Here is a 12,466-nt window from a genome sequence, read left to right as displayed (position 1 = left end):
CCGCGGGAGCCCCAACCCCCAAGGGGCCAAGGTGGCTGTGCAGGAAGTCTGGCTCCAGGGCCTTGCAAGGGCTTTGCCCTCGGCTCCCGCCCCTCCGAACACCCCGGTCTCCCAGGCCAGGTGTCCTCCGTGAGGGGCACGTGGCTGCCCCATCTGTGTCACCGTGAGCCAGGCCCTCTTAGCTAGGGCTCGATGTTGTTGTCTTCACTGAGGAACCCCGGGTGCTGGGGGCACATTCAGATCCCTGGGCTCTGGCTGTACCCCCACCTACACATGAGGGGGAACTGCCCCTCCAGTTCAACTACTTTGGGTCGTGGTACCGGGCTGGGTCCAGAGCTGCAGCCCGCCTCTTCCTTTCCCCAGATCCCGCCCAGTTCAGTCGCCTGTGCCCGCCCTGGCAACCGCCCAGGGGGCTCTCCTAACATCGACCCAGGATCTGAGGAGGCTCTGGGTGGCTCAGGCCGCTCCTGAGTAGGCTTGTCGCCCCTCAGGCTTGTCACCCTGCAGAGAAGGCGGAAGCTGCTTTATCAGAAAGAACAGCAGATGCAAAGGTCCTGAGGTTGGAAGCTTGAGGAACAGCCAGAAGTCCCGTGGCTGACTCAGGAAGTCCGGGAAGTTGGCCCAGGTGGACAGGACTGGCTGGGAAGGGCCTAACAGGTGGCAGCAAAGAGGTGAGTGTTCTCCTGGGACCACAGAGTAGCATTTCAGCAGAGCAGCTCCCCGCCCCCCACTGGACTGCCCTGCACCTTTGCTTTCCCAGCCCAGTAGAATATGTAAGGGGCACACCCTTCTCCTGGGTGGGAGTTGCTTTCGCCCCATAATATCCGCTCCCCACTTCAGAACTGTGGACCACATAGGATGAGTTTCTTCCATTCCCTTGACTAAGCAGGTGTTTCCCATTTGCCATGTCGGGAAGCCAGGTGAGTCCTCAGGCCTCCTCCACGCCATGCCAGGGGACTGGAGCCCTAGAATTCCCTTCCAGATGCCCCCTAGCCCTTCTCCAGGGCTTGCACAGAGGGCTGGCCTCCAGGACCCCAAAATGCCGAATTGAGCCTGGCCACTTAGGGCGTGTAAGTCTTCTGGGGCTGCTGTAACAAGGGGCCGTGGACTGAGGCCCAGGATATAGCAATGTGCTCTCGGGGTTCTGGGGGGCCCGGCCGTGGACTGAGGCCCAGGATAATAGCAATGTGCTCTCGGGGTTCTGGAGGGCCCGAAGTCTAAAATCAAGTGTCAGCAGAGCCCCACCCACCCACCAAAAGGCACTAGGAAGGATCTGTTTCAGGCCTCTCTCCAGCTTCCCACAGTTCCTTGGCTGGTGGCAGCACCATCCCAGACTTCACATGGCTGGCAGTCCCTTTGTACATTTCTGTCTCTGTGCTCAAATTTCCCCTCTTATAGGAACACCAGTCTTATTGGAGTAACATCAGTCCTTTTGACCTCCCTGTAACTTGGTCACCTGGAGAAAGATGCTGTCTCCAAATACAGCATGTTTGGGTTGCTAGGGGTTAGTACTTCAGCCCTTAAATTTTGGGGGTGGGTGGACAAAATTCAGGCTGTAGCAGATGGTATCAAGGTCAGGGACAGACATTTTTCTCAGTGTGTGGCTTGGTTGCATGTTCTGGGTGTTCAAGTATGTGGTGCTGGCCTCCTTCTGTACCAGTAGACAGCTAAGGGTGGCCCATGACCTCTGCCATTTCCCATGGGAAACCATGTCCCTCATCATGGGTCAGGGCACACACATGCCACCAAAGCCATCTCCACAAGCAGCAGGAGGCCCTGGGGTTGGTTCTGGAAGGGAGTCCACAGCTTATAGGAGTCACGAGCTGAACTGCTCTGTCTACTGATTCTGGGGCCTCTTGGAGAGCCCAGCCATACTAACTGTGTGCAGGAAGGGAAACTGAGGCCTAGGAGGGAAAGCACTTGGCTCAACTCAAGTGCTTTGGGTAGACCCATTGCCTGGGCCAACCCCTGCCGGAAACCTCAGCCCCTTACCTCTGACGGTCTCCCGCCATGCCTTGGGCCTTAATGTTCCCATCCGAGGGACAGAGAATGTTGTGTCACCCTCCTGAGACCTCAGAGGCTATGACATGATCAGTGATGGAGTTGTGCCACAGAGGAGGCCACACAGGCCCCACTGGAGTTTGCACTTACCCCCGCCCCACCTGCCCCTGCCTCTCGGTGTCCTGGCTGGGAGCAGTGCCTGGACCAGGTCCAGCTGGTGCCTCATTGCCCTCAGGCACTGGCTGCCTCCTCCAGGAAGCCCTCCCTGCTTACCTGCCCCTACAAAGCTGATCTCTGTGTGTGTGACCTCAAAGCCAGGATTGTGTCTAAAACAGAGAGGACTGTGCTTCCCCTCATTCCTGTGGAAGAGACCAGGAAGGAACTTGTGGGCCGCTGTTGGAGAGGCAAGAAGCGCCCAGCACAGAAGCCTAAGGAACTGATTAAAGCCTTGGCCTCTCTGGCCCGTACCCCATTACCTGCTCCTCGTCTCAGTTTACAGCTGGGACCAGACAGTATGCTAGAACATTTGTGCCGTGAATGACTTTGTGGAAAGGCACTTGGGAGAGGAAAGGGGTCTGAGGCCCAGGGTCTCAGTGTTCTGGTCTGTAAAATGGGCCAACACACATGCTGCCAGAAACAAAGGGATGGTGAGGCTCTACCCTGGTGGGGGGGGTCCCCTTTTCCTGAAGGGCTGTCCCAGGTTGACTGATGTGTCCATGGGCACTGGTGGCCTGGGGTATGGGGAGCTGTGCATAAGCCCAGTGGGGGGCAGGGGTGGTTATTGGTGTGTTTCCCTCAAATCGGATAGTAACTGTAGAAGGGCTAAATGCTTTTTGTTTTCTTTAAATATTCCTGATTGTTTTGCTTCTACTCAAAAGAAGCATGAGATTTCCATCCTAAAAACCTCTGACAATGGACCAGGTCTGGAAAGTTCATTGCAAGATGGTAAGAGTTAGGGAAGCAACGTGGCCTCGTGGGCTGGCCCTTTTTTTTTTTTTTTTTTTTTACTTAAAGCAATTTTCAATAAAATAATGTGGGCTTGTAGCTCCAATGAGCTGAATGTGTGGGGAGGACGTGCCCCACAATGATGCCTTCCGTGCACATGGGCCCTCCAGCTGCCCCACAGGAAGGCAGAGCCCGGTCCCCTTCCGCAGGTGAGCCCCTGCCCGGAGCCCGCTGCCTGCCAGGGCCCAGCTGTCACTGCCCAGCTGTCCTCCCTGACGGGCAGCCTGAACATGCCAGCTTGCCTGGCCTCTCAGGAGGGAGGGGGTGGGTTCCTCAAGTGTTATTGATCTGCCACCCACAGGTTCACAGCGATGGTTCGGGGATGACGCAGCAAGGCATCTGCCCCATCTCCTGCCGGGAGACAGGCCGCAGGGCCCCATGCTTCCCTGGAGGGTGAAGCAGGTGGTAGATTCACAGACAAGATCCCACCAGCCCCTCCCAGGCGCCAGACCTACACAGGGACACAGCGGACACGAGAGGGACATGGCCTGCGGGGCTGCTCCCCACCTCTGGGCTGCAGGCCACTATTTCCTGCTTCTTCACTCTTTTTTGTGCCATCTGAAGTTTCTGCAACAAGCATGGATCCATTTAATCTGAAAACAGGAGAATAGTAAAACATTTAATATTAAGGGTCCTGTAACGACTGCATGAATTCACAAGATAGTCCAGGTCCCACGGTAAAAAGATGGGTGAGAACCCTTGTTTACAGATAGGCAAACTGAGGCACAGGGAAAGGGACTGTCCCATCCAGGGCCACGCACCTGGATGAGAGGGTTCTGGGCCCTGCTGGGGGCGGAGACTTGTGTTCACAGCCCCCATTGCTCCCCAGCAACTGGAGCAGTAGCAAGTGCACAGGAGGGTCAAGGGCAATCTAGGGGCTTAGCGCCCATGAGCCGGCTAAGCCTCTTTGAGCCCTGCACCTGCCCAGTGAGTCCCCAGTCACCAGAGAAGTGTGAGAGCCTGCCCCCCACGCTCCCAGCTGGCTCCCCAGGACAGGCCCCCTTGTTGCTCAGTGGGAGGCCTTGGGTGAGCCCTGCCCCTCTCTGGCCTCCAGTCTGGTCTCCACCTCCCCCAAGCGCTCTCCTGCAGGCACTTCGGAGGCCCAGGCCTAAGGAGTCCTAAGGGTGGCCCCTCATGGGGCCTTGGAATCTGGCCAAGGCCATCCAAATGGACAGATCAGGGAGCCCTGGCCCCAAGCAGGTACTGGGACAGCTCTCATTTCACAGATGGGGACCCTGGGGCCTGGAGGGAAGGGTCTGCCCCTAGCGACACTGCTCACCCAGACCTTCATGCCAAGGCCCAGGGGCCAGGGACTAACTGTCCAGCTCTCTGTGCCTCTGTTTGCTCACCAGCATAATGGGTGTGCTAGCACTCCTCCTACCTGGGCTGAGGGCCGACAAGATGTGCAGTGCCTCTGAGCATGTCCAGCATGGGAGGCCCACACTCGGGGCTGGTAGGAGGGGCTCTGTGTCATCACAGCAGAAGCAGGTCCACCAGATAGCAGAGCGGGAAGGGGCTGTGCACCCGCTCTCGCCCCCTTACTCTCCATGCCGACAGCCACGCTGTCCAATGACCATCTCGAGAACTTGGCTGCCTTTGCTTTATGGGTGAGAAACTGAGGCTCGGGCTTTCCAGCCGCACAGTTTGCTAAAGGGCTGCCCTAGTCGGCTACAAAAGAGAGAATCCCAGTGTCAGCCCAGGGGCAGAGTTGAGGACTTCTGAGAAAGGCCCTTGTGGTTCTGGGTCCTGCCCTCCCAGCATCCCGACGCCACTGCCCAGGGATGCTCTGGACCATGGGCTCATTTGTCCCTGGGCCAGTTGCTGTGGCCAGGCAGAAGTGCACGAGGACCAGGGCTCCTGGATCCTGCTGCCGTAAGCAGGGGATACTGCTTACAAGGGCCACAGTCATTTCTGCTCCTGAGTCTGCCATCGAGGCCCATCTGCAGAGGGCTCGCCCTTCGGGCTCCATGCCTCTCCCCAAGGCTGCCTGAGTTGGCTCCCAGAAGACAGGAAGTGCACATCGCCCATTTCTCTCAGCCTAAGCGTGGAAGTTCTCTTCTGTTTTACTCTGTTCTTCAAGCAGCCGTAGAGCTCGGGTTCCAGGAATGCAGACAGACCTTGTCTTTCAGTGCTGTGATCCTTGGCAAATTTGAGAGCCACGTGGGAGTCCGGGCCCTGGGGCAGCTTGTCCCAGACCCTGCTTGTGTGTCTGCCAGGCCACCTGCACTCCAGCAGCCTGCTCCCGAGCGGAGAGTAGCATCAGATTCAGACCCCATAGGCGGGTGTGATGCCTCGGAGGTCTGCTGGAGCAGACATGCACAAGCAGGTGCACACAGAGGAGATCCCGGGGGGAGCAGCGCATGGTGTCAGTCCTGGAGGGGACACTCCCGTGTCCCGGGAGCTTCCCTGTACTTCTAGACTTCACAGGAATGTGCAGTCCACCGTTGAGCCTCAGGCTGTCCTGCTGCCCTCCACCGGCATGTGGGCAAAGCCCGAGAGCAGAGACCAGGTCAACTCTTGAGCGCCTGCGGTCCTGCCGATGGTGCACGTGGATTTTCCTTCTCTTCAGACCCCTCTCAGCCTGAGTGGGTCCAAGTTCACGTGGCCATCCTGGGTTTTGCTGCACTCGTATCTCCCTCGTCCCCTGCACCCTATGCTCCTAAGATCACTGGAGACCACCTTGTTCCCAGCTCCTCTGTGGGGCTCAGGGAGGGCCGGGGGATTTTGAGGCTCACCCAGCTGGTGAAGGCTAGATGGTGAGCGCAGGCTGGATCTCAGTGCGGCTACATGCTCACTGGGACCCTTGTACAGTGGACAACCTGCTCAACTGAGCACGGTGATCCTTCATGCAGAGCATGCTGCCGCAGACTTCAGAGGGCTGGATGTTCCCAGGTCCTGTAGGAGGCAGCCACCGCCTCTGTAAGCCAGACTTAAAGGGGTGATTAGGCTGACCAGTCCCTGGTGAGCCCTTCCCATCTCTCATGTCAACCCATCCCACCATGGAGTGCCACCTGGCTGCTCTTACCACCAGCCTCCATGATCTCCCAGGTCCACAGGGCCCAGGAGGAAAGCCCTCTGTAACACTGACTTTTCTCCCATCTTACCCAGCACTTTCATACTCAGCACAGGTGTCATCTCCTCCAGGAAGGCCTCCCTGCTGACCAGGGCTGAGCTGGGGAGACCACAAGCAGATTCCACCAGGAGTGTGGGGACCACATGCAGCTCATCTCTGTGGCTGTACATGCAGCACGGACCAGGCCCAGGGCAGCCAGTACCAGCGGTCTGCAGAGCCCGCGGAGGATTGCTCGCCCACGCGGGTAATGTTGGGGATGCCTTGGGCAAATCCCCTGTCTGTTCTTTCTCTCCGCTCACCTGCTGGACCTCCGGCCCAGGTCATCAATGACCTTGGCCTTTGAAATCAGCAACCTTGAGCTCAGACCCTGAAGCTGCTGGGGTGCTTTGGATAGAAGCTGCCTGTGCCCACCACACCTCCTCAGCCAAGCCCCGCAGTGCCTGAGGCTTCCCCTGGGGCCCTTTCTTATGGTCTTTCATTTTCTGTGATCTGAAGCTGGGATGGGCCACCGCTGAGCCTGGAGAGACTCCCAGGGCTCACCATTGCCTGGAGATGGTAAAGGACGCCCTGGGGCTGCCTCACCTGCAAACCAGCCCATGCAGAGCCACCCCCACCTTAAAGGGTGGGCTAGAGTGGGGGGGGGCATCCACCTGCCCTAGTCACCCCAGGCCGGGCACCAGACAACTAGCCGCCACGCCCAGAGCGCACTGAGATTACTCAAACAGCCCGTCCTAGGCCTGCTTCCCATAGTTGCCAGCTACCTTCCACAGACACCACAGGACTAGCTCTTGCCATGTTTTCCTGTCTGCCTCCTGCCAAGCCCTCCCGGGAGCCCCCGTGCTGCCCCCACATGTGCTGTGTGCACGTGGTTTGCTGGCCCCTGGAGCAGGATGGCCCTGAGGGGACAGTCCCCCTGCCTCGAGGGAGCTGTGCCACGGGGCTCTCCAGCGGAACAGGAGCGGCCACACAGCACCAACATGACACAGGGTCACTCTGAGACAAGGACACAGCGCTCCCCAGTCCTGTCTACGTGAGGTCCCTGGGCAAGTGGTGGGAACAGCAGACGTTCTCCGTCCTGGAGATCTGAGCGACCGCTGCCCCCTCACCTGGCACGGCTCTTCCCTCCCTTCCTCACTCTTTCTGGGAGAAGTTACTGATCCTCAAGCATGGACGGGCCCATGTCCTAACGAAGCGGCCCTGCCCCTGACCTCTCCTCAGAGTCTCGTCATGCCAGCCTGGCCCCCAGCCCCGGACACCCCAGCACAGAGATGCCTGCACTCCCCAGGCCATGTGCTGCTCCCGACCACGGCAGCCGCCAGCCCCTGGTATGCCCCTGGGGCTTGGGAGAGAGGCCATGCTCCAGTTACCTCCAGACCAGAGTGGCTCCACACCATGCCCTGTGTCAGCGTCCTGAGGCCACCACAGCAAAAAGCTACAGACTAGCGGGCTTGGACCACCGGAGAGCACTCGCCGTTCCTTGTCTGTGGACTGCGCTGGCACTGTGCCCGGCTCTGCCCTCCACCTTTGGGTATCTTCTTCCTCTTCCTACAGGGACACCCGTCACAGGGACCTCCTCTTAACTCCATCCGCAAAGATCTTATTTCCAAATTATGTCACATTCTGATGTTTCAGGTGGATGTGGATTTGGGGGGAATTTCTTCAACCCACCACACTCTGCCCTCTGATCCCCTTAAAAGTCCCTTTGGTCTCATGTTCAGAATATACCCGCCCATCCTGCCAGCTCTCAGAGTCTTAACCCATTCCAAAAGGGAGAGGAGAATGGACAGAAGGACAGAGTCGCTGGTCCCAAGCAAGTCTGAAGCCTGGAGAAGCAGCAGCCAGAGACTTCAGGGCCCGAGAATAATCCTCTGTAGCCCTTCACTCTGTCCTCTAGGCACATGGCAGCAGCCCTGCTGTCTGGGGCCCTGGGCACTCCGTCAGGGAGTTCACACCACCAGACAAGAACCCCCACAGACCTGGCCTGGGGTCCCCACCTCTGTCCCGATGCTGGGCTGAGAGGGTGCACCCCCAATTTCTCCAGGAACAGGGGTTCCCACGGCACCGCCGGTGTCCCTTCAGACCTAATTTAACAATCTGGACAGGTTCCCTTTTGCCCAACAGCCCCTCCCCCATTGGCCTCCTGCCCCCCCACCCCCAGGATTTACAAGCAGCTTTGTTTGGAAATGTCCTCAGCTAAACATCCAAGTTCGTCCCTTCCAGTGTCTCCTTTGTGCTCAACCTGAGAGCGTGGTTCAGCCAGGCTCTGCCACACTCAAGTCCCCAACGCCCTCCCCAGAGGAGCCTTTCTCGTCCCTGTTTCTACCAAGAAGCTCTTGGAGGACATTGAGTCACCTTCCATCCCGTGCCCCAAACTCGTCCAGTTCCCAGCTCCTCAGCCACTCCCGAGGCCCAGCATTTGCTAGCACAAAGTCAGGGCTAGATCCCTGGAGAAGAACACATTGCCACAAAGTGGCCAACAACAGAACTTAAATTCATCAAAACAACAGAAATGTATCCTCTCTTGGTGCAGGAAGCCGGGACCCTGGGGTCAAGGTGTGGGCAGGCCACACTCCCTCTGGAGGCAGCGGGGTGGACCCTCGCGCACCTTCCAACCCTGCTCGCTCTGCCTGTCCAGCTCTCCACCGCCTTCGGGTGCGCCAGGACGCCGAGCTGTCACGTGGCCGTCCCGGAGTGCCCTCTCTTCTGATACAGACCCAGTTATGGGGTTACGGTCTGCTCTATCCTTACTTTAACTAATATCACATTTTGAGGTTCTAGGTGGACATGAATCAACCCAAGACCCCTGTGTCGGCTTGCTCCCCCCCGCCTTCTCCGCTTGTTCTCCCCCCGCAGCAGGTTTCCTAGGAGCCTCCCGAGTAAATTCCTTGCATTCAACTTGTACGGCAAGATCTGCCACTGAGAGAACCTTACGTGACACAAACCCGTGCTCTGAGCTCCCAGGGACCCCCTGAAGATGCAGCCCCCCACCCTGAGCTCCCCGGGACCCCCCCAAAGACACAGCCCCCCCACTCTGAGTTCCAGGGGACCTGCCGAAGACACAGCCCCCCACCCCGAGCTCCCTGGGAACCCCCAAAGATGCGTAACCCTGCACTGAGCTCCCGGGGACTCCTTGAAGACACGCCCTCCCATGCTGAACTGTCGTGTACCCCTCTCTGGGCAGGGGAGGATGATGGCCCCTTTCTGTGAGGTTTTGGGAGAATGTTGTGGGCTCTGGGCTGAGGACCACGTGCACTTCCTGCTCTGGGGAGCAGGGGTCCTTGGGAATGACCCCATTATTTTTTCTTGAAGAGGATGGGCTGCTCACCAGTTTCCTGGTGCCCCTTTGGGGGCAGATGTGTTTTGGGGGTGTCATTCACTTCTCCGGGTTTTGACAAGGCACAGGGCAGCAGAGCCCCTGTCGAATGGAGACTCGTGTCACAGCAGGCAGTGCTGGCCTTGGCAGGAAAGGGGACCCTCCCTTCTGTTCTTCCCAGGGACACTGCCAGCCCGACTTCAGGTGGGGAGACAGGGCCAAAGCAGGACACGGTGGAGGCCACTGGCCGGCCCCTACAGACAGCAGCCGCCGGGTGGGCAGAGCAGCGGGGAGCGGGAAAGCTCGCTGCACGGGCTTTATTCTCGCACAGCTGCTTTGGGGAAGTCCGAGATGGGTCTGCTCCCCAGCCCTGGTGTGGTCCTCTGGGCCCCTGCACTGTGCAATGCTGGAGGCCACCGGGACCAGCCCTGACCAGGGAGGAGGGAGCTGGTCAGCAATGTTCCCACCGGGGTTGCCAGGCAGTCTGGGGAGGCCTGAACGCGTACAGCGGGAGGGGCGCCTGTAGGCCGCACCAGGGCTGTGGCTCAGGAGCCTCCATTGGCACTTTGCACCCACAGGCGGGCACCGAGCCCAGAAGTCCAGCCAGCCAGCGGGGCCAGGCCGGGCCGGGCAGGCCTCGGAGCCAGCAGGGTGGAGGCGGCCGGTTTCCCAGGATGGAATGTGCAGAATGTGGGGTGGGCACCTGGCTGCGCCCCACAACGTGTCCCAGCCCTGTCCACCTCCTTGGGCCCTCAGTTTCCCCCTCATAAATTGGGAGCAGCAGTAGGCATGAGGCTGTTTGACCAGGGATCAGGTGGCTGCTTCCAGGAAGGCTGGAGTCCCTGGGGTCCTTCAGACTCTCCTGGGGACCACCTGGAACCCTTCAGGACCACAGAGAGCCTCTGAGGGGTCATGGCTGGGGGAAAATGGAGATGCCAAGCTGACAGGTAGACCAGCCTGGACTGGATGCCTCTGGAGCACCACGCACTGTCCCCCGGCCCCGGCCCCTGGTGCATACAGACCTCTCTAGTTCCTGTACCAGGGCGTTGGGTGGAAACCCGGATGCAGAGAGGTAGGGTCCCACTGGGGGCGGGCTTGAGGGTCTCAGGTGCTGTCCCGGGAGGCTTCCATGACTCTGTTCTCCCCATGTCCGATATCTGAGGTAACCCCCAGCCGATCCTGCCCACAGGGGAGCCCTGTGAGGATGGGGTTTGTCTGAAAGGGATGGGCCTTGGGGGTCCGGGATACAACTGGCCTCAGGTGCCAGCTGGGTCTCCAGGAAGGCTCCACCAGAGCGAGCTCATCGTCAGACACACCGCACGCAGCTCTGGGGGAGACGAGCCCACCCTGCACGCCCAGTGCCAGGACCATCAGACTCCAGGAGGAGGACCAGCCCCTCGAGAAGCTGTGGTGGCCAAAGCTGGAGCTCCCCAAGGCCTGGGATCTGGGCTTGACCCTGCCATGCCCGTGTGTATGCTGCTGTCCCCTGGGCGGGGGAGTGGAGGACAGCAGACCTGCAAGTAGGACCCAAATGCCTCTCCTCAGTGTTCTGGGGCACAGCGGCCCCTCTGGGTCTCAAGGTGCCAGTCTCTGCAATAGGACCAGATGTCCAGGATGAACCGGCTCTGTCCCTGAGACCCAGAGACCCGGAGAGTGCCAGGCCCTTACAACCTCAGGCAGCCAGTGCTTCTCTCTGAGCCACTGTTTCCCCATCTGTAAAATGAAGGTTCCGGACCCAAAGTGCTCAGGGGCCACATGCCAAGAACAGTGTCCCTAAGCCTTCGCCATGGCTGCTGGCAGACACCAAGCACCTATTGTCGCTGCCACATCCTGCCCTGGGAGTCTGTGTACTGCCAGGGGCACAGAGGTTCTACAACGGCACATACCCGAGCCAACAGTAGAGTGCGTCCAGCAGGGTCTCAAAAAAGACCTGGGGGAGGTGGGAAGGAGGCGGGGCCAGAGTGGGGGTGGGGGCGGGGGGGATGGTGAGGTTGGGGCCTGAGTGCGGGGTGTGGGGGACAAAATGAGGCTGGATGTGTGCAAGGTCCAGGGTCTGCAGGGCGCCGTCTGACACCCGTGTCAGAAATCCAAGTGGCAGCACACGGGAGCCGTGCCCAGTGTACAAACGAGTGGATGAAGAGTGAAGGAATGACCACCAGCCGAGACCCGCGCTCGCTCTGTGACCCAGGGCAAGTGTATTTCCCTCTCTGGGCCTGTTTCCCTAAGGCTACGATGCCCCTGAGTAGTAATTCTTCTCAGCAAGTGGCTGGCTCCATTCGCTTTCCAAGACCGCTGTGGATGCCAGCAGCACCCGCTCTGGGCCTTGTGAGGACACGTGCTCCCGCGGTGGGGTGGGCAGCAGGCCCCGGAACACCTGACTGGAGCCTGGGCTGCAAGCACCATGCAGGACCTGTGTGGAGAGGCCCCTGCGCACTCACCTCCCCAGCTCCTGTCCCTTTGTCCTCACTCTTCCTCCTGTGGGAACCGCTCAGGCAGGCCCCTCACTCCTACCCCTGGGCCTGCCCAGACCCCAGCCTGTGCTCCCATCCGGCAGGCTTCCCTTCCCCGCTTCTAAGGATTGTCCTGTGTCAGCACCACGGGGGCTGCTGGGTAGGGAGTAGGAGGAGCAGCAGGACGAGGAAGAAGCCAGTGGAGAAGCGAAGAGCCTCTGCCCTCTGTGGGTGCTCTGGAGAGTGAGCCCAGACCCTGGGCTCCAGGGCAGGCCGTTGGGTTGGGAAGGAGCCCAGGACCTGGGGACACGTGCCCCCTGGGGCGCACACCGTCACTCACCCTGGGACCTCACGCTCTGCCCGAGTCATCTCTTGAACAGTTAGAAGCGGCAGCCTCAGGCTCGCCCATCACGGGCTCTTGTTGGAGACCTGCTGGGGACCTGGAGCCCTGTCTCCATCAGCACCCCCCGACTGACCCACACTGCCAAGTCCACCTCACGGCCCCCACCTCTCAAAGCAATGGTGTCATAGGAGATGCTGGGGAGACCTGGAGCCAGGCCCTGTGGCCCCCAGCCTGCTCTGCTGGCCCCTCTCGGCCCTGCCCTTGGCCTGTGTGCGCTCCCT

General features: G+C 59.7%; 1 long non-coding RNA gene across 1 annotated transcript; it reads left to right on the top strand.

Moving 5' to 3' along the window:
• On the top strand, positions 1 to 9,045 carry LOC131812414 (uncharacterized). The gene is made up of 3 exons (XR_009346337.1): positions 1 to 671; positions 6,130 to 6,323; positions 7,298 to 9,045. It is a non-coding gene; the product is annotated as an uncharacterized LOC131812414 (long non-coding RNA).
• Positions 9,046 to 12,466: the final 3,421 nt, after the last annotated feature.

This window comes from Mustela lutreola, chromosome 12, assembly GCF_030435805.1.
Source record: "Mustela lutreola isolate mMusLut2 chromosome 12, mMusLut2.pri, whole genome shotgun sequence".
Classification (NCBI taxonomy): Eukaryota; Metazoa; Chordata; class Mammalia; order Carnivora; family Mustelidae; genus Mustela; species Mustela lutreola.
Note: the sequence above shows the minus strand (reverse complement) of the source record. Positions and strands in the feature narration are given on the sequence as shown.